Consider the following 27,426-nt stretch of genomic DNA (forward strand, 5'->3'; position numbering starts at 1 on the left):
CAAAACCCCCTTCAGCTCCAGCCGCCGGTTATCCACTAACCCCATGTCCAAGCTCCCTTTTGGAGAAAACCAAAATATCATATTTTTTTTATTTTTTTATTTTAGAGGTTTTATATAGCGCTGGCTGGACCAGAAGTATCAGAGCGCTTTACATGAGTATAAAATAGTTACAGTCACAGAAGCAAAAATCAGCAAACAATCAACAGCAATGAAAAATAACAGATTACAAAAGAGTGACGATTTGTAACTATACAAAAATAGGTATAAGATCAGGAGCAATTTACAATACTAAGAGGAATAATAAGACGAGGCATGAGTGGGAAGGATCAGAAACAGGCATCATACAGTTTGATCCCACTCAAACCCTATACTTCATATCCCCTGGCATTTTACAGCTGAAGCATTTCCCACTTTGCCCCCAGGGGATCCAACATACTCTAGACAGCCTTGACTACACAATGCCATTCAACCCGCTGGTATGTTGTCATCTCTTCTGGGGAGCAGGATAGGGTGGTTACCCTCGAAAACTGCTCCCCAAGAACTGACAACCCCTGTTAGGTCCCAGGCGGTATTTTTACAGAGGGGGTTTTACTAATTCAACCCTCCCCCACCCAACAGATTTTCCCGAAAGACAAATCTGGTGAGAACCTCTCTGGTATCTCCACCCACTTGAAATGACACTGAAAACATACAAGGACATTTGATAGACAGACCTACAGGCAGAGGCACGGTGGGATCAGCCCATTTTGGCAAGAACTTAAAAACCCTCACCTCTAAAAGGAGAAACTCTTCTGCAAAACATGACCAATGGGGTACTTTTATTCCATATCTATACAGAGGCGGTCTACTTTCCTGTCCACACACAACTTCACAAATATCAGCCCACAAGAGGCCAAGATCAGGTGGATCACTCAGGAACATGGCATAAAGCAGCCACTCAGAACTATTTTATGAAATTGGAAACACGTAGAAGCACCAACTTCAGCCGTCCGAAACCTATATGTTTCGCTATAAACCTCTGCAGTTATCCCAATGAGAACAGCGTGCATCTGACATGGGGCGTTGGGTTATGCTTTGATTTGTATGATAAATAAAAATATTCATTTCTCGTTAAATGTAAATATAATTGTATTTTGACCCTTTTATCCAGCCCCCTCCATGTCTTGTGTATATTTCTGCTTGACTCCTGTAACGAGCTCTGATACCCTATCGGGTCAAGTTTGCACTCTATAAAACTCAAAAATAAAATAAATAAATAAAATGGTGGACCCTCAAGGCATGGGATCACAGCCCTGAAAGCCACTTTCAGCAATTCCAGGCATCACTAATATGTGATTTACTGACACGGGAAATTGCTTTCTTAGATGCAATATGGCTCTGAGTGATATTCATGTGTAGTTAGCATGAACTGTTTTGAACAATATAAATTAGTTTGGTGACTTGGAATGGCGCCCGGAGAGTTTGGGTGCCCTTCCTGTGAGTTTCCCGAAGGTACAATGTGTCTCCTCAGTCAAATGTGTCACATATTTATCTCTCCTGTCTATTGACCATGCCACATATTACATCAGTTGCCTGAGTGGCATGTCGTAGTTTGTGTGTGCCTCTATTTTCATAGGCGATAAGGCATAATTGTAACCTTCCGAAGCATGGCCCTTTCCCATCACTAATCATCAAATCCGTGTGAACCAAGCTTCACGGCCATTAGGGCTCTGAGCTATTGGCGCCTTGCGTTCAGGCAGTCAAAGAAAGTATTCCCTTGAAAGTATACAGGATTTAGCTAAAACATAGCCTAAATATTCACAATTCAATCAATTCTATTACAACCACAAATATATGGAGTACAAATCATTTATTATGCATCAATGGTTAAAAACAAATAATAAGACTACTAGACGTATTCTAGTTCCCTAGTCAATGGTTAAAAAGCAAAACAAATTACACAATCAATTATGACCTGCACAGTTGAGAAGACAGACATAAACTGTAAAATATAAGAATTGTAAAATACAATTTGTACATTCGTGGCTCCCAGATGCTGGCACAGATGTTTTATCACTACAAATTTTATATATAAACATTGGTGATGGAGACTTGAATTGTACTGGAGATTAGGCGTCGACGTGTTTCGGTGGATAAAACAGATAATTTCCACCTTTTTCAAGACCTTTCTTGTCGTCTGTCGTGACAGGGGGTCTGATAAATCACCCCTTTGTTTGGCATGAAAGTTTATAAATCTCTGCAGTTCGTATTCCTGTTCTATTTTCGTCCAGGAGTTACTATGTGTGAGATCAATAGAAGACCCTGTTGTTACTTGGCAAGGCAACAAGGGACGAGGTGCTATGATGCGCGTCCTATCGTTATTAATGTGATTTCCGTAGGTTTCAGCAGAAAGAAACTTCTGGCCCTGCAATAACAGAGGCTTGACTAGTTTATCAGTAAAAAAAGGTTGTAGGAGGCCCCCTCTCATTGGTTATGTGGGACCAGGGGGAAGTTACGAAAATAAATGGGGTGTCCCTTTTGCTTGCAGGACCGAAAGGGCCTGCTCCTCAATATGGGTATTTTGTATATCTCCAAGTACTCAGGGATTAGGACAAGACTCAATGACTTTACACAACATCCATTATTCTATATATGATACGTTAGCAAGCTGTATATAATATTTCTGGGTAACAGATATTCAATTTAAAATTAAAGTTAGAATTAAAACAACTACTTGTCTGAAGATCCTTAATCAGATCAGGGAAAATCTGAAATCGGTAATATTTACGACTACCGTCCATAGCTCGTATAAGACTGTGTTACAGAAATATCACCAGGAATTTAGGTGGATTTAATCATAAAGATTAGTGTTAAAGAATCAGTCCTGAAGAAGGTGTGAGATAAGAAAAACCGAAACGCTGCGTCGACTAGAAATTGTGATTCTTTTGTATCAACTTTTTAATTGTGATACTGTGTATTTTTAACGTTTTTTTACTGTGTATTAAATGTGTTTTTAAAAACTATGAACCATGTATAAAATTGTGTTGACTAAATACATATGTATTTTTAAAGATGTGACATGTTCTAATTTTTGTACTGAAGAATAATAAACACAGACATCTGATATCAGACAAGTAGTTGTTTTAATTCTAACTTTAATTTTAAATTATATATCTGTTACCCAGAAATATTATATACAGCTTGCTAACGTATCATATATAGAATAATGGATGTTGTGTAAAGTCATTGAGTCTTGTCCTAATCCCTGAGTACTTGGAGATATACAAAATACCCATATTGAGGAGCAGGCCCTTTCGGTCCTGCAAGCAAAAGGGACACCCCATTTATTTTCATTGACTAGTTTATCCACACTGCACTGTTCATGGACAGGAATAAGCCGATCCTTATTTTGGGACTTATGGCCTGCAATGGGGGAGGCTTGAGTGTTTTCTCCCAAGTGGCGCTGTCAATAAGCAGGTAAAATGCCGTAATCTCTTTCAGGTCCTAAAGCCTCCAGTTTGAGATCTCTCCCGCATCAGCTGGGGTTCCGTTGCAAATGCTACAGCAGAATCAATATCATAGTTCCAAACTCCTAGGAAGACGGTGTTGGTGAGCATGGGATACCTCCTATTATAATACTGCATATCTTGTACATCTGCAGGAGCCTTTTCTGCGTCCCTTCCTGAATGTTTCATTGAAACTGTGTGACTAAAACTGCCTTTAGCCTCCCAGATAGTTGGACCCCCCACCCTTGTCTAATTGTACTGAACGTGCAAAAGAAAGACATGATCAAAAAGTCTATGTACTATGGAAAAGGGTGCCAAAGCCACCATCTTGGTTAAGGCTTAATGATTTATTCTTCCCCGTGGAAAAAAAACTCTTCTCTACACACTCAGGGCCAGGACGTGTGTGGTTGTTCACATTCCAATAATACCCTATTACCACCCTTTACAAGTGTTTCCAGTGTGCACATAGCAATGAAAAATGTACATAGCAATGAAAAATGTTTGTGAGTGTCCACAAACATGTCAGTTTGTGAATGTTTCACGCAGTTCCCTTAACTGCCCCTAAGCATAAACGTAAGGCAGTAGAAGGTAACATTTGTGGTGGATATTTTAATGCCACGAGTTCTGATTACAATCTATAGATTTCACTTACCTCAGAATATGAATCTGAATATGAGATATAGAACTATAATTACTCTTTTTGAGCAGGCATAATGAGATCTACAAAAAAGTTATGATGTAGGCACAATAAGTGTAGTTGTGCCTGGGTAGGCTAAAATATTTGTGAATCAGCGAAATAAGACACGTAAATTATGATCATGTGCAGGTGTAAATTATACATTTTGTGATGTACTTGACGAAATGTTTCACTCCATTTTTAGAGTCAATAGAGAACTTAAAGCCTGAATGTAATGTTCTCCATCTCACACAAACATTGCCACCTTAGCAGATGAGGGGAACTCGTTTAATCTCAGACTTTCCCTAGATTGTGCCAAGTTCTATGGTGCTGTCCTTTAGTATGACTGCTGACAAAGATATATCAGTCCAGACCAGACATCGGAACGTCATTCTAGCAGGTACCATATCTCCGAGTGTTCATTGCCACACTTAAAGCTGTGCTCCATTTGGTGGCCATGTTGTCCACTCCTCTAGCAGATTTGCCCAGATCACGGCCATATATTGTGACATTCCCTTCCTTCTCATCAGGGACAGAATGCAAGTTATAATCTGCTATGTAACCTATGAAACAGGTCATGACAATAACTCTCCCCATCTAGCAGACCTACTCTTTATTTCTGGGATACATAAGGTCTCCAAAACCGATATACCCATCTCTTTGAAGTGGACCAAGTTCAGAACCTCCACTTCACACGGTTAATCATCTTGGAGCTGTCACTAGAGCTTGAAACCCTTTACTCTCTTAACTAATAAAGTCTACTTTGCTCACCTCATTCAGGAAACATCCATCCCCAGACCCATTTCTTCACACAGTTCTTCAACTAAAGACAGGTGTAATGGGCTTATGACTGTAGTTGACTTTCCTCGCAGACTCGCTTCTTGATCTGAAATATTTCTCAGCAGTTTTTAAACTCCCCTGTACCCTTTGATTTAATCCACTTCTGTCTTCTGCACACAGTTGATAGTATCCACATGGTATGTTCCAGTATGTTTAACTACTTTTTTGATTACTGTTGCATAAATATACCGCATGCCTACAATGCACGGTGGGACTGCTTAGGAGATAGTAATTAATTGTTGTGTTTCTATATTTGTTTCAAGATTAATGGAATGTATCCATCTAGCAATGCAATACATTCAGGTGTGCTCAACCACACCATGGTAAATTGCCTTGCCTAACCTTTTCCTCACATAGACAGAAGATTGACAAGCATGCCTTAAGGCAAAACAGCAGTTCGTCACTGTATCAAACGTATTAAATAGGATGAAGTTAAGGTATACATTTGTAATTAAAAAGATGGGGGCATATCAGCAAGCAACACTGATAATTAACGCTGGCCGCATATAGCATGCAAAATCCTAACGCCGCCTAACGCTGGATTCTATCGCCCGGTCAGCGAAATATTTACAATGTGCATCACTGAGGCGATAGAAATCCCTGCAAAAGCGGCGATAGGAATAAAATATTGCAGGAATACCAGCGATATAACAAACAGTTAGAGAAAACCTTGTAAATAGGGAGAGGTGGATCTAGCATTATGATCTACCTCCCATGCAAAATATTGCTAAATTGTGATTTCATCAGGCGTAAGGAACGGGCGAAAAACCTTGTTAACGCCACTTCTAATGCCGCTAAACATGTTAGCGATTTACTAGATAATAGAGAGTAGCCCTGTTAGCGGTTATTCCCACTGAGTTTCAGTCGGGAACGCCTACCTCGCATCTCATTAGCGATGCGAGTCGAGTCGCTAAGAAAATATGCACAAAGGCATGGATTCACGCGTTAGCTTGATCATGCTGATAGGGTGTGAGAATTATCGACGATTTTCGTTCCAAAACTGACGCTAAAACAGCGAAAATTCTGACGCCGTGCCTTGTAGATATGCCCCTTATTCTTTAAAGAATCTTTGCAAAAGGATTTGAAAGGATGTGGCTCCTTGCAGTTTTGAGTTGGTGAGTAACAAAGACAGTGGTCCACTTGTATTTGCGATATGGCATCTGGCAAAGATAATCATCAGATCAGACAGCTTATTCTAGTGCTGTTTGTGCTCGATTTGTGTTCAGGTGCTACATCAGAGTGAGAACATATGCCTTCTGGAGTTTAGGGCAGTGGTGGAAAGGAGATCTGGGAGAAGTTCAGCCCTATCTACATTGCAGCAGATTATCTGTGTTTGGAAAACAACTCCAGAGGTGATTCCATATCCCATGTTTAGTGGCAAGGTCAAAAGGGACTGTCAGAAACTCTGTGTTGCAACTATTGAGGATGGCATGTGCTATGGTCAGGACTGGGCAGGTCACTCTGCCACTCCAGTATTTGCCCAGAAGGGTGAAGGCTGCTTTCAGATCAGGATGTACAGCCACCCTCACGCATGCTCCCATGTCCTCGAGTTAGTCGAGACCACCTGCAGTGTGGGGCTGGTTTTAAGATTTCTGCTTGGGCTGGTTTTGGTTTCCAATCTGGTCTGAGCTATGGGGAAAGAAACCATAAGTGACTGATGCGGGTCTGATGAGTGGAGCAGCTGTCATGCAAGGCCCATCATCTGGTTATAGCATTCTTTCTGGTTGAGGACTTATGATCTCGTGAGGCTATCACATGTTCTGCAAGAGTGAGCTGGGATAATGGTGGCCATTTTGAAGTTCAGGACTTCACACTTCCGCCTGATGCCAAAGTGATCACAAAAAAATAAAAGATCCACAACATTTCCCAGAGTTCCATGGCTAGCTTGAAATATAGTAATATTGCAAGAGGGCATTCTCAATTCGTGGACGAGCAAGAGCGAAATCTCAGAGGCCATGCCAAGAAGAAACAATGCAAAATTATGCAAAGAGGCCTACAACCCCATAAAACCAACATTTCCACAATATGCACAGTGCACTTATTCTTGATTGCAAGGCAGTCCAATGTAATTGGTGATACGGGATAGATGCTTGTTCTCATAACTGTGCATGCCTAGTAAATCTCAAGGTCTTCTGAGGCACATAATGCAGCCAACAAGGAGAGCTCATTCAGCTACACAACAGTCACTTTAGAGTGCCAACTCAACTAATGGACTACTCTCCAACACAGTGATGAAGATGAATCAAATCCTTTTTAGGTCGGAGTTGGCCAAAACCTTTTGATTTTAGTAAAGTTATATAGTTACTTTTTAATAAAACACACTCCTTCTCCATGCACTGGTTATACCTTTGCATTTATAGCATTTACAATTATAGAATTCTGAACAACACTTATGACATCTGAAATCACATCATTTCTGAGAACACAGTGCATTGTTGAGTGGTGAGTTATCGTTAATATAGTGTGGCAAGTAATGTGACATGACTGTAGTAAAATGAAGGTGGTGGGCAAATTATACATTTTACATTCTAACTTTAACTGAATTTCTAATATTTGTATAGATAAAGTTAGGTTTGTAAAGAAAAAGTAAATAAAGTTTTCCTAACTATGACTTATCATTAACCTACCATCACTCATGCCAGTTCCAATAAAAAGGGGAGAGGTAGCATGGCCCCCTCCCCAAGCCTTCAAAGGCCAGAGGATCCCATACTCCAGGGTCAAATACAATAAATAGGGGAGGGGGATGTGACCCCCCTCCCTGAGCCCTCTTTTGGCCCCTGGGACCCTATCCCCCAGGACTGTCTGTTTTTTAGAACTGGTGGGGCCGTGGCATAGAGTAGATTGCTTCAAAGTAGACTGAAGTGGCGTATAGTGGAGTGGTTTAAGGTAGAATGCAGTGGCATAGAGCCCATTGGCGTGGAGTACAGTGACATAGAGTGCAGTGTTGCAGAGTAGAATTGTGTAGAGTGGGGTGGGGCGAAGTAGAGTAGTGTAGAGTGCAGTGGCGTGGAGTGCAGTGGTGCAGAACACATTACAATGGTGGGGAGTGGTCTAGAGTAGTGGCATAGAGTGCATTGATGTGGAGTGCAGTAGGGTGGTGCAGATTAACGTACAGTGGCAGAGTGTGTAGTGGCGATGAGTGCAGTCTTGTAGAGTGTGGTAAAGTGCAGTGGCGCAGAGTAGAGTGGTGTAGAGAGCAGTGGCATAGAGCACAGTGGTGCAGAGTAGAAAAGAGTGGCATAGAGTGCAGTGACATAGAGCAAAATGGTGTAGAGTGGCAGAGCGTATAGTGGCGTACAGGGCATTGGTTCTGAGTAAAGTGGTGTTGAGTGCATTGGCATAGAGTGCAGTGGTTTTGAGTAGAGTGGTGTAGAGTAGATTGGTGCAGAGTAGAGTGATGTAAAGTGTCAAGTGTAGAGTGCAGGAGCGTAGCGTGCAGTGGCATAGAGTCTTGCAGAGTAGAGTATAGTGGCATACAGTGCAGTGATGCAGTGTAGATGGCGTAGAGTGCTTTGGCATAGAGTGCATTGGTTTTGAGTAAAGTGATGTTGAGGGCATTGGGGCAGAGTAAGTGGTTTAGAGCAGAATGGTGTAGAGCATAGTGATGTGGTGTGGAATGGCTCAGAGTGACGTAAAGTGCGGTAGCATAGAGTGCAGTGGTGTAGAGTAGATTGTTTCAGAACACAGTGAAGTGGTGTGGAGTGGTGCAGGGTAGAGTGGAGAGGTAAAGGGTGGAGTACAGTGGCATAGAGTAGTGGCATAGAGCAAAAGGGCATACAGTGGTGCAGAGTAGAGTCCAGTGGCACAGAGTACAGTGGTGTAGAGTGCAGTGGAGTGGCATAAAGTGCAGTAGAATAGAGTAGATTGTTTCAGAGTAGAGTCTGGTGGTATAGATTGGAGTGGTGAAAGGTACAGTGCAGTGGCATAGAGTAGTGGCGTAGAGTAGTGGCGTAGAGTCCATTGGCGTAGAGTGCAGTGGCATAAAGTGTAGTGTTGCCGAGCAGAATGGCCTAGACTGGAGTGATGTAGAGTGCAGTGGTACAGAGTAGAGTGAGGTAGAGTGCAGTGGCCCAGAGCAGAGTTGTAAAGATAAGAGTAGAGAGGCATAGAGTGAAGTGGCATAGAGTGCAGTGTCATAGAGTGCATTGGTGCACATTAGATTAGAGTGGCATAGAGTGTAATGGTGTAGAGTGTAGTGGTGTAGGGTGTAGTGGCATAGAGTGCTGTGGCATACAGTGCACTGACGGAGTAGAGTGGTGCAGTGGTGCAGAGTAGAGTGACATGGAATTCAGTGGCGGAGAGTGGAGTGTAGTAGAGTGGGGCAGAGTAAAGTGGTGTAGAGTACAATGGTGTGGAGTAGAGTGGCATAAAGTGCAATGGCATGATGTAGAGTGTTGCAGAGTAGAGTATAGTTGAGTAAAGTGCAGTGGTGCAGAGTAGGTTGACATAGAGTGCAGTTGTGCAGACAGTACTGTTTTGAGTAAAGTGGTGTAGAGTATATTGGCGTCAAGTGCAGGGGTGTAGAGTGCAGCATCGTAGAATAGAGTAGCATGGAGTGGAGCAAAACAGGGTAGAAATGGCGTGGCAAAGAGTGGAGTGGTGAAGTTCACTAGTGTTTATTCTTTAAAGCAACTGTTTTGATCACTTATTTTCACAATAAAAAACTTTTTTATCACATAACCACACAGAAATCACGACAGAAAAAGTAAAAAAAGAAATACATTGAGAATTTTCTAGTCACACAATGACCGAACCAGACTTCAGTTTGTAAAAACCACTCACTATCACGTTCCAACTCCTTGGTTTCCAGAGATCCTAATTTTCAACTTGTTGAACCAAGGACAATACCCAAACAAAGATAACAGACATTAATGGTATGCGGCAGACAGCACGGCTTTCATTAAAGACACAGAGGGATTAAAGCAGAACAAGCTGACAGCAAGTTTACGGGGAACACACCGAGCGGGCGTAGTTCCAACCGCGCATTTCACACAGGCTAGACCAAAGTTCTTGACCCCTTCGTGAGCAGAAAACAAACGGAAAAGCTTCACTTATTTGCAACTTCGTGACCATTCGAAGACTGATATCAAACCTCCGTGTCATCTAACACTTGAATTCTATTCATGATAACGTTGTGAATTGTTCCTCTGGTCCTGAAGAGAACCCCACAAGACAAGCGGGTTCGAAACGCGTTGACCGTTTATTGTGTGCCAAACAATTGTTTCAAAAAAACACTAATCAAGTTGTGCATCTTTAAATAACATATGACTGAGCAAATATATTGTGATTTTTCATAATGCACGACTAAGTTGGTTTCAAGCTTTATCTTTGTTTGGGTATTGTCCTTGGTTCCCCAAGTTGAAAATTAGGATCTCTGGAAACCAAGGAGTTGGAGCGTGATAGTGTATGCGATGTATGTTGACGGTGAATGGGGAATGGTGTATGAATGATCAAGTATGATTGTGAGTGTTTTTTACAAACTGAAGTCTGGTTCGGTCATTGTGTGACTAAAAAATTCTCAATTTATTTCTTTTGTACTTTTTCTGTGTGGTTATGTGATTAAAAAGTTTTGTATTGTGAAAAAAGTGATCAAAACAGTTGCTTTAAAGAATAAACACTGTTGAATAGTGACGGGGTATATTGACTCGTAGCTTTTGCGTCGTTTGAAATTCTTGTGGAATTGATCATCAGTATTGGCATCTATTGTTGTTTTTTCTACTAAGGGGCTCAGCCTTACTGATAAGAGCCATACCCGGTATTGCTTTTCAGACTGGAATAGAGTGGCATACAGGGCAGTGGCATAATATTGTTTCAGAGTAGAGTGCACTGGCATAGAGGGTAGTGTCGTAGAGTGCAGTGGTGCAAACTGGAGTGGCACAAAGTGTAGTAGTATACAGTTCATGCGTGCAGAGTGCAGTAGAGTAGAGTGCAGGGGTTCAGAGTAGAGTTTAGAGCTGCAAGACAGAGTGTAGTAACATAGAGTGTATTGGTGTAGAGTGATGTAGAGTAGAGTGGTGCAGACTACAGTGCTGTGGCGTAGAGTGCAGTGGTGTAAAGTGACAGAGAGTGCAGTGTGGCAGAGTAGATTGTCGTAGAGTGCAGTGGTGTATAGTAGAGTGGGATACAGTGCATCGGCATGGGGTGCAGTGGCAGAGAGTGGTGCAGAGTAAAGTGGCATAGAGAACAGTGGCATAAAGTATAGTTTTATAGAGTAGAGTACAATGGCTTATACTACTGTAGCTTTTTAAAAAGAAAATGTTTTTATTGAATTTTCAAAAGAAGACTACAACCAGGCTGCAATCAGGAAATAGAGCAACAGATGTCCTGTGTAGAGATGTCTCAGTCATAGTATCATGCCAAATAGTTTAACATTTCCTGTCATTCTACAGCCAAGAAACAAATAGAAATAAACAAAAGAAAACAAATATAGTGGAGCAGTTATGTAAATAGCGTCTTAATATAAATTCATTAAATTATTATCCTTTATTAAAAGAAGTGACCAATCTTTTGAAAAAATGGCACAAGATCCCATTAAACCTCTTAGGTCGTATGAATTTGATCAAGATGAACATTCTACCGAGGTTTTTATATCTTTTTCGTTCCAAACCTTGCAGCGTTAATAACTTATTCTTTAAAAAATTAGACGGCATTCTAAGTAGTTTCATTTGGGGCTATAAGAAGGCTCGAAGGACTATAAAAACATTAAAACTTCCATTCGAAAAGGGAGGTTTGAACTTCCCTGATTTCAGAGCTTATTTTTTTGCTTCTTTCTTAGGCCGGCTTCGTAGCCTATTTGTTGCTAATAATCAATATTTCTTTCACCAATTCATGCTCGGTGGTCACTCAAAACAATTCCTGGCAAAGGAACAAGACCCAAATTACTTCAAACGTGTAAAATTTAAGACTGCGAGAGATGCTTTTTTTATATGGAAACAGATGTTGACTAAGTGCAATACTTCCTTTTTTCACAATGAGTTGCCAATATGGGACAACCCTGGGCTTCCAGATATTTTTAGAGATAAAATTGTTCAAGAATGGGCTAACTATGGCATTGAGACATTAGGAGATCTGTATGGTATCGATGGTTTTTTACAATTTCCAACATTACAACTTTTGTATAAACTGCCTGAAAAAATTAGATATAAATACATTCAAATTAAGGATTATTTAATACGTAAAATGAATCTGATAGAAATTACCAGTTCAGATATATGGATTTGTTTCTATTCTGTGCATAGAAAATCATTAATTACTTTGGGATACAAGTGTCTCAGTCAAAATAGCTTTGGCGAAGCCCCTAGACAGGCACTAAAATGGACTGTTAGTTTAGGATCTAACGTGACAACCCAGAATATTTCTGCTGCCTTAGTCAATATCAGCAAAGCTGTCCAGTCTTCCAGTTTGAAACTCCAATCATATAGGACAATTAGTCAACTTTATTACACTCCACCAAAAATTTCAAAATGGGCACAAAATAACCTCAACAATGATCGTACTAAATGTCCTGAATGCGGTCTGGTGGCAGCAGACCTCATACGTATGATTTACTTGTGCCCATCACTAGCGAAATATTGGTCGGACATAGAAAATATTTTAACCCAAAATCAACTGATTAATTTTTCATTACATGCCGCTGCGGTGCTATTGTCCATATACCCGGTTAGTTCTATTTACAAAGATTTGCTAAATATTACATTGGCTTGTGCTAGACTGGTGATTGCTAGGGCTTGGATTTCTCAGAATCCTCCTCATATAACAGAATGGTGGACATTGGTTTATGAAATTTATACTATGGAAGATGCTATTGCCAGGAATAGAGGAATTAAAGCTAAAATAAAGTTTGCTAAAATATGGGGTAATTTTTTGCAACGCCAGTAATAATCTGAATCATGGATGTTCTTTCTGTTTACGATGTTATTAATTATTAATGATTTGTCCTGTCTTTTCATAATATGAACTTGCACCAAAATTGAATTCGATTTATTTTATTTTTCTGAATCTGTATTTGGATATGTTAATCTCCTTCACTTACTTGCCCAAAAAAAAAAAAAAAAAAAGTAAATAGCGTCTTGGAAAACATGCATCGCATAGCAATGATCGTGCCAATCTAGATAACATCACTACCATAACAGTCTTTGAGGAATGTCGAACGTATAGACAAGCAGAACATTTCCAAGAACCCCGCTCTATCAATATATACTCAGTTCCTTCAATCAGTGATATCAGCGTCATTAAGTATCTGCGGAGTGTGATTGTAAATAGCTTTTAAGAGGCTGCCAAATTTCACAGGGACGTGAGGTGGCGGGAAGAAGTGTGGCATAGATGTCGCTCATAGTGTCACAATAAGTAAGGTCTCGGATCCACGCCTGCGCTGACAGTGTTTTCGCCCTGCCCCAATGCAGTGAAACTTGTCGCTTAGCTATCAGTAAAGCAATAGCGCTAAAACGCTTAATGCTTCTGTGGAATGGCTTAACATATCCCAAGAGGGCTGTCAACGGCTCAGGCGGTATTGTGTGTTCTACCATGACAGAGAGGCGTTGAAAAACATCTATCTAATATGTATTTACCGAGGTACAAGTCCAAGCTAAATGGCAAAAATCCGCTTCAAGAGTGCCACATCTCCTACAGGCACTAGACACTGCGGGATTTATTTTGGCCTTCAATTTGGGAGTAACTTAAATCCTATGCAGATATTTAGAGTGTAACGGTTTGTGTTTGTAATTGCTCGAGACGTATCGCATCTGCGAGCAGCAATAACGCCATATGTCATCAGTTATGCTAATATCCAAATCCTGTTCACAGGATGTGCGCGCTTTAGTACCCACAGTCGGGCAAAGGGAGAGAGACAAGTGGTATATACGAAAAACCAAATGGGCGCTGTCCGGAGAGGTTATAACAAGTGTGAGAGGTGGGAAATCGACCGGTTCGGACAATAAATCGGTCAACATTTTTAATGAGGAATTGCGAGTTCTATGAAACAAGAAGGTGTCCATATATGTGTCAGTGCCTCGTTCGGCCAATTCCGCTGTCGAGCACGGTCTGGAATCATGGAACAGATAGCCCAATTTCAAGAGCCTATTCTTAAGTAGCGTTCTCTTTATGAGTGTTGCTAAAGTCGGGAGTATTGTCGGGTTATCGGCCAACGGTATATGTGGGGAGTATACAGATGTGTAGTTCAGCTACTTCCGCAATTTAGCCCATGCCCAACATGTAGTGGGGACCGTTTGAATCTCTGTGGGTACGCGAGGGAGAACCTGGGGTAATAGCGTCGACAGTAAGTGCAGGTAAATCTGTGATCTGTCAGGTTTAAGATACTGTAGTCGAGCATCCGGGTGGTACCAATCATACGTAAAGTGGGTTTGGGCAACCAAGTAGTAAAGATAATAATCTGAGACACCAAAACCACCTCATTCAAATGGCATGGTTAGTGTAGCCCAGTTCACTCTCAGTTGTTTACTCACCCAAACTAGCCGTATTAAAAGTGACCGCAGTGTATTAAAAAAGGCCATTGTTAAAGACAGGGGGATATTTAAAAAAGGTACAGAAAACACGGAAGTACTACCATCTTAATGATAGCATTTCGTCCTGCAATAGAAAGCGGGAGTTTCGTCCACTTAAGAATTTGCAATTTGAGTCGGTCAATCGCAGGTTCATAGTTCAACCGGATCACCTCAGAGGCGTCACAGTGTAGATAAACACACAGATACTTGGGAGGTTCAACGCACCACCGCAGAGGAAGAGTACCCGGGGTCAAGGCAAATATTTCAGATTTGGTCGAGTTAATGACCAGACCTAAGTGCACTGCAAATCGGACTACCTCCCATAAAAGAGGGGGCAAATTCTCCTCAGGACGGTGCACAAACAACATCACGTTGTCTGCATAAAAGGATGGAATGATTGGGCCTGTTTGGAGTTGCAATCCACGGTGTAGATGCCGTTCTTGAATATGATGGGCAAGTGGATCCATAGCAATTATGAATAATGGGGGCGAGAGTGGACACCCCTGCCTGGTGCCCTGAGTCAAGCCAAATTGCGGTGTGATCAGTCCATTTATTTAAGTCAAGCAACAGGAGAGGAATATAGTAAGCGTACTAAGTTTAAAAAGCCAATAGGGATTCCCAGTTTTTGCATAACCGTGCTTAAAAAGGCCATCCCAAAGAATTAAAGGCCTTTTCGGCTTCTAGCATCACTGCAATCGCCGGTAAGATAGGCTCCATTTGATTTATTACCGAAAAAAATGCGCGTAAGTTGAGTGTCATAGACCGACCCGGTATAAAACCAGCCTGAAAAGGGCATAGTGTGGTGTCAACGAGCAATGCCAATCGAGTAGCCAGTATTTTAGCAAGAATTTTATAATCATGGTTTAATAGCGAAAGTGGCCTATAGGATTGGTATTTCTGGGGAGACTTGCCCGGTTTAAGCAGTAAGGTAATAATTGCCTCACACATTGTCGGCGAGAGGGAACCACTCTGTAATGCTTCATCATACACTTCCAGGAGGCGGGGGGCTAGTTCATGTTGGTAAGCTTTGTACAAATCCCCCGAAAGCCCATCAGACCCCGGAGCATGGCTGCTGGCTAGGTCCTTTATTGCTTGTTTAATTTCGTCAACGACAATTGGGAAGCTAAAAACTCTTGTTGCCCATCTTAAAGCCACACCATGGCTAACTGCTGGGGATACGCATCGAGGGCCTGTCCCAAGGGCGGGCATCTTGTCTGATACAATTTGGTATAGTAGTCAAGAAAGGCTTGTGTGATATTCGTCCTTATCGTCCATGGATTGCCCGCGTCGACGTCTAATTGTGTGACAAACGTAGACTGATATTGTGGTCTAAGAAGGTGTGCAAGTGTTCTGCCAGGTCTCTCCCCCTCACCGTACGTCCATGCTCTAGCGTACTTACCCAAAAATGTAACATCCCGCTGTGTCTGTAAACTCAGCCATCAAAGCTGAATGTTCTCGAAGAACCGTCAAGGATGGGGTGGTTTGCATGAGGACACCTATATCGTTTAGTTTCTGCTCAATGGTTGCCAGTTCGTTCCGAATGGAGCGCAAGACTCCAGCTTGTTTTGCAATACATACACCGCAAATAAATGCCTTAAAGGTGTCCCAGAGCGTGAGCTGCACCTCCACTGAGCCATCGTTCGAATCAAAAAATTCTGTGATAGCATTACCAACCTCACTATGGAACACTGAGTACAGCAGCACATTTGCGGGAAATCTCCACAGGGGACCCTGTTAGGGGATCGATGGGAAAGCAACTACCAATAACACCGGGGAATGATCAGAGATAGTATGGGGGAAATATTCCACTCTGCGCACCTCTATCAATAGCTGAGGCGTTAGATACCAGTGGTCTATACACCACCACGTTCCATGTGGGGCTGAATACAAAGGATAGTTACGAGATCCCGGGTAATTTAGGTACAAAGGGTCTGCCAGCAAGGTCTCTAGTGGCTTGGGTTTTGTGACGCCGCCTGGTCCAATAGTATCAGTGGTAGGGTGTAATGTCAGATTCAAATCTCCCCCCATCAGTATAGTGTCTGCGATAAGTCGGTAAAAAATGTGATGCAATTGTGGTGAAGAAATCGGGTGTATCTACATTGGGAGCATAGACATTAACAAGTAACATGGGCTGCCATTCAATAAAGCCCTGAACTAGTAGAAATCTACCTTCTGGGTCCATCACGACCAACACAGTGCGAAAGGGAAGAGAGCGGTGCACAAGTATATCCCCCCCCCCCGCACCCCCCCGCGAGTAGGTACTGTAGCAGGAAAAAAAAACGGCGTTGTCCCCATGACGCTGCAAAGCCATGAGTTGGGAGGGGCGCATAGTGTGTCTCCTGAAGAAAAGCTATTTGTATGGAATGCCGTGATAGGTATGCTAACACCTGCCTACTCTTTTTTGGGCACGAGAGCCCTCTAACATTCTAGGATAGGCATTTAACGTGTAAATCAGGAGTGGTAGATTATTTTGTGGTCATTTTATCATCAATAAGTGATTATACATGGGAACCATAAGAGACCAAGACGTGGCGTTACACCCATTAGTGTCATCCAAGGAAATAAAACTACTACTAAAACATAAACAAATACAAACATTCCACTGCAACACCCCCCCCAACCCCCATCGGATACTCAAATATACGGCACCCGGTGAATCCCAAGGAAGAAACAAGAAACATGAGGGAAGAGGGAGGGAAGGTAGAGAGGTGGAAGAAAATATATAGGGAATTTTCCTGAGGGAAGTGGCAACACTCCATCAGAGCCATCACGTGGAAAGATAGTCACTATTCGATAGAAGACCACTCAGCCATCACTGGTTCTCATATTTGTGCTGTCTCACACAAGAAAAGATAAGGCAAGGATCGTATGTTCGTAATCAAGGCCCGAAGGGCTACGGATCAAAGCAGGCAGACCATATGGCTTCGTAATGGCAAAGAAGAGGGGAAAGGGTGGGCGAGGTTCTCTTGCCATACCATATCAGCGAATACTCATAAAAGAGTCTCAATCCTCAGGGTGGCGTTGGTCCTCCTTGTCCTGTTGTTGTATCATCTGTTGGTGGTTCTTCCAGAATTTGGCTGCAGCATCCAGCGTATCGAAGATCTGTGACTTCTGTATTTATTTATTTTATTTTCTGCATTTGTATAGTGCACTGCAACCCTACGGGCATCCTGGCGCTGAGACAAAAAAGAAAGAAAAAACAGGGCAGAGAAAAGAAAAAGAAAGCAGCTAACGCAAGACTCATGTATCTGGATCAGGGATCAAGGTTTGGGCAAAAGATATATCTTAATTCTCTTACAAAAAAGCATTATATTCTGTGTTCCCATTCTGCACCCAAAGGCTAGCAGGATATAGCATCGCTTAGTGTATGTTGGCTTTTCGGCGGGCTTCCTGTACCATGGATGTAAACTCAGGGAACAGGGTGATATTGAAGCCTTGATAAGTGAGTGAACCACGTTCCCTGGAAAGTCGAAGCACAGTGTCCCGGTCATTGTAATTGAGCAGCTTGGCGATGATAATCCGGGGGGTCACTCCCGGAGATGGCAGAGGCCCAGAGCCATGTGAGCCGACTCTACAGCAAACATGGCCGAGAAGGCCTCCCTACTGAATAGATAAGCCAGAACGGTTTCAACGTACTTTGGCATGGGGCCTGGGTTGATGGATTCTGCTATCCCAGCAATCCACAGGTTATTTCGGCGTGAACGCACCTCCAAATCCTCTGCCTTCATCTCAAGTTGCTTGAGGAGGCTTTCAGACCTGTCCAAGCGTTTCTGGATAGAGGGACGTCCATCCTCTAAATCAGTAATTTTCTGCTCTGCCTTTTCTAGCTGGGTATCCTGCACTTCTAGACGCCTGTTAATATCGTCCAGGCGGGTAGTAAGTATATCTAAGTGTGAGACTATTGCTTAAAATCCTGCTCTAAGCTTGGCCAAAATTGCTGCCACACCATCAAGTGAAATTTGCTCCTGGCCGGAGGCCCTGTATACATCATCTCGCCTAGAGGTCATGCCCCCATCAAAATTCAGTTGTTACTGTTTCGGGTCGATGCAGTCTATCTTTACACACAGCAGAGGGTGAAGCACACCTATACCTGTAGCGCTAGCCAGTGGTTCACCAAGGTAACAGGGAAAAGACAGATGGCACCAGCCCACAGTCCAGAGATCAGGCTCGGCGCAAGCCGTTGGATGGGGGCAGTGCAGTGGAAGAGACTGTGATCAAGTCAGCCCAGCAAACATGCGTGTCAATTCCATCGGGCACGAGGCCGATTTCGGGCCAGTAATACCCAGACACAATAAGCCAGGCAAAAACAAGGGAAGAAAGTATGTTGGGCACGGAGGGCACTGTTAGGTCAGATCAGCAGCAGAATGCGCCATGCCCCCTAAAATGTATTATGCACAATGGGACAGCATACACTCGTGCAATAGGGGAAGGCCAGCCGCCATATAGCTGCGCCTCGAGAGCAGTAATTGCGCTGGACAGACCGGTGCGGTAACAGCGATCCACTGCAGTGCAAGTTGGTATAGGGTATAACTTATGTAAGTTAGCAGTGCCACCTTCGGTTCCACATAGCCAGGCCCTTACTGCCCTCTCGAGGCAGGAACTGAGCCATCTCAGACTCCGCCATGGTACGTCGCATTCCCTGGCACCATTAAAGGAGCGGTATAAATGCAGGCACCAAGAGAACCTATCACTGCTGGTGCTCCACCGCTCCTCAGCATGCCGATTTCGAGCCGGAGGTCTTCAGCATTTCTGCGCATTTAGAGCCCCGCCCTCAGGCTCATCCGAGTCCCCTGTCAACTCGGGGCCTCCGAGGAACGCGTCAGGCTCCGAATCATCGTACTCGGTTCTTCGGCACCTCCAGGCTCCGCTCTTAAAACCGGAGCCTTCCTCATATCGTCAGCAGCTCCCTCGCGGTGCGGATGTCCAATTTCACCGCAGATATTGGCCGGCTGGTGGAATTTGCAGCGTGAAGTCTTTCGAGTTAGGCAGCCATCTTAGTCGCCAGCTCAGCGACACCCCCCTTATACTACAGTAGCTTATAGTGCAGTAGTGTAAAGTGTTGAAGAGTAGAGTATAGTGGCATAGGGTGTTGTAGAGTATAGTGGCTCAGAGTTTTGGGGTATAGAGTAGCTTGCATAGAGTGCAGTGGCATAGAGTGCATTGGTGCATTGGATTTGAGTAAAATGGTGTCCAGTGCAATGGCACTGAATGGAGTGGTGCAGAGTAGAGTGGAGTGGTGCAGTGGTGCAGAGTAGAGTGGAGTGGCACAGAGTGGAGTGGCACTGGGTGCAGTGGTGTAGATTAGATTGTTTCAGAGAAGAGTGGAGTGGTGAATGGTAGAGTTCAGTGCAGAGTAGATTAGAGTTGCATAGATTGGGTTGGCATACAGTGCACTGGCATAGAGTGGAGTGGTATAGAGTAGAGTGCATTGGTGCAACGTGCAGTAGCATAGGGTGCAGTGTTAGAGAGTGGAGTGGCAGGGAGTGGAGTGGCGCAGTGTGCAGAGTGCAGTGGTGCATAGTAGAGTAGTGTGGGATAGAGTGCATTGGCATAGAGTAGAGTAGTGTAGAGTGGCGCAGAGTAGCATAGAGTTAAGTGGCAAAGAGTGGAGTGGTGCAGAGTGAAATGCAGTGACGCAATGTGGAGTGGCATATTGTGAAGTGGTGCAGAGCAGAGTGGTGTGGCATAGAATGGAATATGCATGGTGTGGTAGCACACTTCCATTACAGACAACACATATTCAATTGAAATCTCCATAATATTTTCGCAGACATATAGGGCCTCATTACGATCGACACCATAGGGGGATGAAATCCACCAGACTATAAGTCAGCGGTTCCAGAAGCAGTCAGTATTAGGGTGCAACCACGCTATCGATGGTTGGAAACATCCATTTTCCTATACAGCTTGTTTGGCGGCCGGAAAAGGGCCACAGCACAAGCTGCAATAGAAAAATTTATTTTTTAAACATCCCTGCACCTTGTGCCAGGCACCATGCGGTACCTGCCATATGGTGCAGGGATGTTTAGGGGGGTACCACAGGTGCCCACCAACCCCCAGGGCAGAGGGCCAGGAGGAAAGAGGGCCCTAATAAGGGCCCCAAAGTCATTGTCCACCTGCCTTTTCATGGTGGGCAGGTCGCCATGAAAGTGCAGGCGGAAAACGACATTGTAATCCCCATGGCAGAGCTGAGGCTTGCTCTGCTGTCATGTTTTGATTATAATTCTGCCTGCCACCCTGACAGGCTCAATGAGACCGTCGGAAGTGGAGCAGAACTCCTTGTAGGTTTCCCTCTGACCACTAGTATCATAAAACAGCGATCGGACGGAAACCTATGATGTCGGGCAGAAAGCCTCCGACGAGCTGTCAGATAGCTTTCCGCCAGACATCATAATGAGGGCCTTTGTTTCACTGATAAAAGTATACTGGGCATAAACGACAATGTGTCCTAATGTCATCAACTATTATACTGATTTGTTTTGATCATTTTAAAATATTTGTTTCTACCACACTGCAGAATTACCAAATAATTTGCTTCATTTCGGCTTTTCTAATTCTGAAATAGCTGCACAGTTCATTTGCATATGTTCTAAAATATCTGCAGAGTTCATTTACATACATTGAAATTTTGTTGTGTGCTAGAAAAAAAAGTAACATAATACAGCCTTCCTGACTTCCTGAAGCCCCCCCCCCGAGCCAGCATGATTGTCACATAAATTCTCCCACTTTAAAGTCAGAGAAAGAAGAGTATACAGTAAACACCAAGATCCCTAGAAGACAGAGCCTGACATTTGACCTCTTTCTTTGAATGCACATCAAATGTGACAAGATTAGAACAAACTTTAAAGGGCTGTTATCAGAAACAAAGAACTATTGGACGAATACAGTAAATATGGTTTGGGCAAGGGAAAGGACGGACTCCAGCTGGAGAGCCTAAAACAAAGCCAGCAAATAGAAAGCAGGCAAATGAGAGTTACAAACCCAAAGACATTGGTAAATCACAGGCGGAATGCATTCCCCGGGAAGCTTTACGAATGTCCCCAAGGTGTCGTTAGCAAACCAGACAGTTGTGTTGTCTGGTAGGCTTCAACCTAAAAAGGAGCACTTTTTTATAACAGTTTTGTGAAGATTCTTTAATGGTGCCAAAGTTACTAGCAACACAAAGACGCATTTCCATCTAACTATAACTACCCCTTTGATTTTTTCAGTGAAATATATATATATATATATATATATATATATATATATATATATATATATATATATATATTTCAAAACAAGTTTCACCATGCAAGGAGACGCCACACAGGTAATGAACGGTGCCTTCATTTAATGCGGGCAGCAGACACGTTGCACTACAGCTCACATCAGAATCGCCAAACATGTTTTGGGCATTACGCCCTTGCTCACTGGCTGCACCCCAAAGTCTCGTCAGCTGCGTGGACTTTACACCATGTGCCCCGCCCAAGTGGGACTGGTTTCTGCCGAGTGGCCTTCTGGGGTGTGTAGTCCTACTTCCCAAATTGGGTGCTGCATGAGGCTTTGTGAGTGTCAAATAGTTCCCAAGTGGGTCCAAAGGTGAGGGAGCACATCCGTGTTTGTTGAAAATAATATATATATTTTCACTGAAAAAGGCAAAGGTTAAAGTAACATTAAAGTTAGGTGAAATTTTCATTTTTAAACTCTAAAAACCACTGAAATTCACCAGTTATAGTTAGTTATCTCATGCAACTATAAATCGTGCCCTAAGGTAACTATAACTCGCACCCCCGCCATGCACAATGATATTATCAATGATCCTAAAGAAGAAGTCATGAGTGATGAAATATGTAGAGTAATTAGCAGTGCATGTATGCATGTATGTAGCATAGTATTTAGCTTTATGTGCATTAAAGTATTTTTCATTTTTAAAAGTAAAAGCAGGTCCACAGCAATGAGTTGCTGATAATTACGGTGGGCATTACAGAGTTGTAATTTTCAAGTCCCACTCACATCTGGAGGGAGCTTTGAACTGGTCTGCCTTCCCTACCTCGAGAGTTATGTGCTGAAGGGGTGTGATTGCATTTCATTTTGGTGTGACAATAACATAGGGGCCTGGGAGTCTACTCTGAACGAACTCAGTTGACTTAATACCCTCTGAAGCGTTTCCCTCTCCCTCCCCTGACAAGCCCTTGTTTATAGTGAACTCCAACTTTCCACCTTCAACTAGCACGTGCGAAGGTTAGGTATAGGTTCAAGAAAGTTGGTGAAGGTTGTACGTATTGGGTTCTGAGTTCACTGTTCGCTTTGAAAACTTGAGTTCTTTAGGTCATGCCTAGGCAGCACTTGCACTGTTTCTTCGAGACATGCTGTATTCAAGTACGGACTTGAGGCACCACCCATTTTCTGCCCATCTTTTCAATTGGTTCCTATTACTGTACCTTCCAAATGGTTGCTTTTGATTCGGTAATAGGCTTACTAATCCCTCCTTAGTACCTCCCTGTCTTTTGTTTTATCCTCCAAATGGGTCTGTCCCTGTTACATGTGTTCTAACTCGCGATGCTACATAGAGAGCTTCAAGAGCACTACTTCTCCTTTGGTGGCCTGCCTCTTCTGTTAAGTGTTCTGTTTACTTTGCTTCTGCAGCTTTATTTGCCCTGTTTTCAGCCAATATCCCTGTGGCGTCCCACCCACAACACTGCTTGCCAGCCCCCACAACCCCTCCAAGATTGATGCTTTTCTTGGGGTAAATTTAAATTATAATTGTATACGTTTTCTCCGTACGCCCTCTGTTTCCACCACCTCATCCATCCCACAACAGTACATGCCCGCCCAGTCTACCCCTACAAGATTGATGTGATCGCTGTTTTTTTTTCCTTCAATGACATTTGTACATTTGCATTAGCTGCAATCGCTGCTTTTTTTCTCTTTTACATTTGTGCATTCATATAGCAGGGGCAGGGAGGACAATTAGTGATTGACAAAAAGTACAAAAATTTACAAAATATTGAGTCGATGTCGAGGCTCTAACGAGAGTCCACAATATTCAAGAAAATGATGCCTGGGAACTAATTAACACAATCTATTTTCAAACGACGAGAGAAGTAAATTGTCCCTTCCTGTGTGAAGTTTATCACATCCACAAAATACATTCTATCTCATTTCTAAACCTCCAAAACCCAACCAAAAAACATAACACAAATTTCTAACTGCTTTTTTTATTTTTATGTCAATTAGAAAGATTTAGCAAAGGGTTTTTTGATTTTCAAACCCATATTTAAATACAAAAACAAACAAACACGTATATGTACATCACTTTTCACACATATATATATACACAATATACATACATTAATACATTGACGTTTTTATATCTTTTTCATATATTGTAGCCCCAATTTTTGAAAGAAGGATGCTTCATACACATAAAGCCAAGCATTCCTATAAAGCAAGATCTACCAAAACTGAAAAAGGCTTGCAGGGAGGTTACCGTGCCAAAGGGCCCCCACCTCTCCTCCAAGATCGCTGCATGTGCCCTCTCTCCCCACTCATTCACCCCTCCCACAACAGTACACGCTGTTCTTCATCAGTACATCTGAGTTACAAGCAGTGCTTAATTTATAAAATAATAAGTGCCAGTGCTCAATATATATCTCAGGAGGGCACTGCTGCTTGTCCCACTTCAGATTCCAGCCAGCGCTGCCAAATACTAGTACCAACAACACCTACTTGCCATTACAGTCCTACAAATGTTTCAAGTTGTACTGTACTAGGTAACCCAAAGCTTTAAGAATGGCCTAAGAACCGTAGTATTATTACTTTTACTTGTATATTTAATTGTTAACCACTTTGCTCATCTGCTTTTTATAAAGAAATAGACGGACAGTGCCACCATGTGATGGACTGCATTAAATATCTGCCGGTGTTATGAAATGTGTGCTTGTGCTGAGCACCGAAAAACACTGGCACAAATTAAGCACTGGATACAAGGCGGGTGAGCACGCAGGGGATGCGGTAGGAAACAGCAGTTTTAAATGGATCCACTTTTGTTGGTCATTACAGTTTTTCACTGTTTTGCATCTCTGAACATTTGCTATTGTAGATTATTGATAGTTTAAACCTGTTTTGATGCATGTACAGTTCATGTCCAATGTTGGCTGCTAATTGGTCCATGAAAGCAGTGCATTATGGTATTGGAAGTTCTGGGTTTTTGGTTGTTATTTTTACAATCTTGAAAGCACTCAATGATCCATCGAGGAGGCCTGGGTACAGTGAAGGATCCCACCCTCCCAGCGCAGAGGTCAGAGCAAACATTGATATAAAGATGTGCCTTCGCTGTACTGAGCTGTATTAGAGGGCGGCTGTGAGTCCAAAGACCCGCCATGTACATTGTGAAGGCTGCCAGCGCTGCGTGTGGTAGTGATGAAAGGCAAATCTTCCCATATGACTGGATTACTGACCACCACGTAACTGCATTAGAAACCTGGGACTTTCTACATTACTGAATCATTTTCAATTAAAACCCCGTGCACGATGGGGCTATATTTCAGAAAGCGGAGGTATACATTTTATAATCGAAGATTGTTGTTCTATACTTATATACGGTGTCGTTTGAGACCAATTACTCGTCTGGTTAATGTGATCCAGATAAAGAGTGAATTCAGCTGTTTTTCTCCAGCTGTGTTTTTTAGTCAGATGCCAGTCACGCTTGCCAAAGCTGCTCAGTGACTGGTGCTATCTTTGTATTCGCGGATTAGGTGAAGGGTAGGATTGGGACAAGAAATTGGCCCAGGCACCAAAATAACATGCCACCATTTAGTAAATCAGATAGCTAAAAAAAGTGTCCTCATTTGCAAAGCGGGGCAGTTTTGAACTTGCAAAAACACGTTTATAGGTGTTTTGCAAGGAATAGCTGACTGCTTGCATTTGTGCTTGCCACAAGCAATGTTTGTGGTAATATGGAAGGTAAACCAACAGTAGAAACGGACCCACCAGAAGATAAAACAGTCCCACAAACCTAAAAAAAAAAAGAAACTGCCAGCATACTGAGTTATAAAACCAGCCCCTCGGTAGATGCATGCCTGTTGTCCTGTTGAGGCCAGTCCTACCCTGATTGGGTGTTCAATTTCCAGTGACCGATGTGCTGTGATATGTTGCCTACATTTCCAGCAGAAACTGGACATAGCATTTAAGAGACTTATAGTAATCCAGATTTGTGTGATGAACCCGTACGAGGTTCCCCACCGATGAATGTGCCTGATCTTTTGTTGTTACTCCTATATTGGAGCTAAACCTAATGCCCAGAATTTTGGAATCCATCTAGCAGTGAAACTGTACATAGCTTCTTTTAAAGCTCAGAGTACCAAAACTGTACCCAGCTTTGTACCATGCACAATATGCGCTTGTATGTTTCCAAAGTTCCCTCTAGTTCACAAATCTGCGACTCCTGGCTGAGAAGCATAGTTGTATCGATGTAAGGTTTTTGTATTGTGCAGGAAGATTGGCGCTCAAGCTTAGTGATGCGTCTGTGCGATGAGTTGCGTGTATGTACGTTGCCAGCCGGTCGTGGGAACACACCTTGAAACCCCCGTATGGATGTGAGTTCAGAAACCCACAATTTTAAAGCGAAGCACAGTCCAGAGCACACGTAACGAGTGTCAATGTTGGTTCAGTATGATATAAAGTTTGAAACAGGATATTAGATCCACACCAGATGAGTAGTTTCACATGTGTTTAATTAATCAGGAAATATGCGAGCAACCACCCGACACAAGTTTCGTCACATGTGGGAGTGATCCTGTGACTTCTTCAGGGCTGAAATGGCATGGTTAGGATGGTGATCAAATAGTCGTTGATAGTTCCAACCCGGCTGGGTCATGAGCTCCAGATGAGGAGTAGTGAGGGGGGGTGGGCACGGGTCGAGCCAACCCGGTGGCCGGTGGAAATTCCAGGCCGGCTGGGAGACGCTCTCCAGGGGAGCTCGGGTGATGAGTAGGCGTCGATGCGCCGACCTAGAAGGTGCGTAGGTTGGTGACTAGTCACGGGATCACTCCCACATGTGACGAAACACGTGTCGGCTGGTTGCTAACATATTTCCTGATTAATTAAACACACATGCAACTACTCATCTGGTGTGGATCTAATATCCTGTTTCCAACTTTATATCGTACTGAACCAACATTGACACTCGTTACGTGTGCCCTGGACTGTGCTTCGCTGAGAAGCATAGTTAGTGGCAATAGGGTAAGCTAAGTATAGAGCAGTTTCACTGCCCATGCACGGAATAAGGACTCACAATTGTGCAGGTCTGTGAGTAAGAAAGCTTGTTGGGCAGATGGCTTGGCTTTCTGGTGAATGCAGATGTGACCATATGAAGCATGCTTTACTCTGCCCCAAGAAATGCAATGAATTTGGATTCATAGGGCTCCGCTGCACCATGACAATGCATCCCCATTGGTTTTGCACTTCAGTCATCTGGGTACAAAACTGACATACTTTTTGACCACAGAACCTATCTTGTGTCTTCAGTGGATGAGCTCTTTCAGCAAGAAAATCTTGGTGGAAGTAGCAGTGAATTTCTCGGGGCCATTCGATTTCAGCCTCCTGGGTCTTGAAGTTCTTTTTAATTGGCCAAGACCCAAAGAAAATTTGATAGAACATCCAAAGTTAATCAGAATTTTTGCACAACGTCTTTTTCAGAAAACACTAAGAAGCTGCTTATTATGGTGCAGTTGAAACCTGTCTCATGGTCCTAACAGATGCCCCAAAGTCTGCTGAAAGGAGTTGCTTTGGGCCACTCTGGCTAATAAGGTGCATCTGCCTTCAGTAGTAAGAAGAATCCCATTGCAAGCGGCTCCACTGATTCAGGAGACTCTTTCTTCTGAATGTTTTGGCTACGCTTTATGGATCCCATCATCTACCCGACAAGTGCTTGGATCTTGGGTCT

Source organism: Lissotriton helveticus, chromosome 2_1, assembly GCF_964261635.1.
Source record: "Lissotriton helveticus chromosome 2_1, aLisHel1.1, whole genome shotgun sequence".
In the NCBI taxonomy this organism is placed as follows: Eukaryota; Metazoa; Chordata; class Amphibia; order Caudata; family Salamandridae; genus Lissotriton; species Lissotriton helveticus.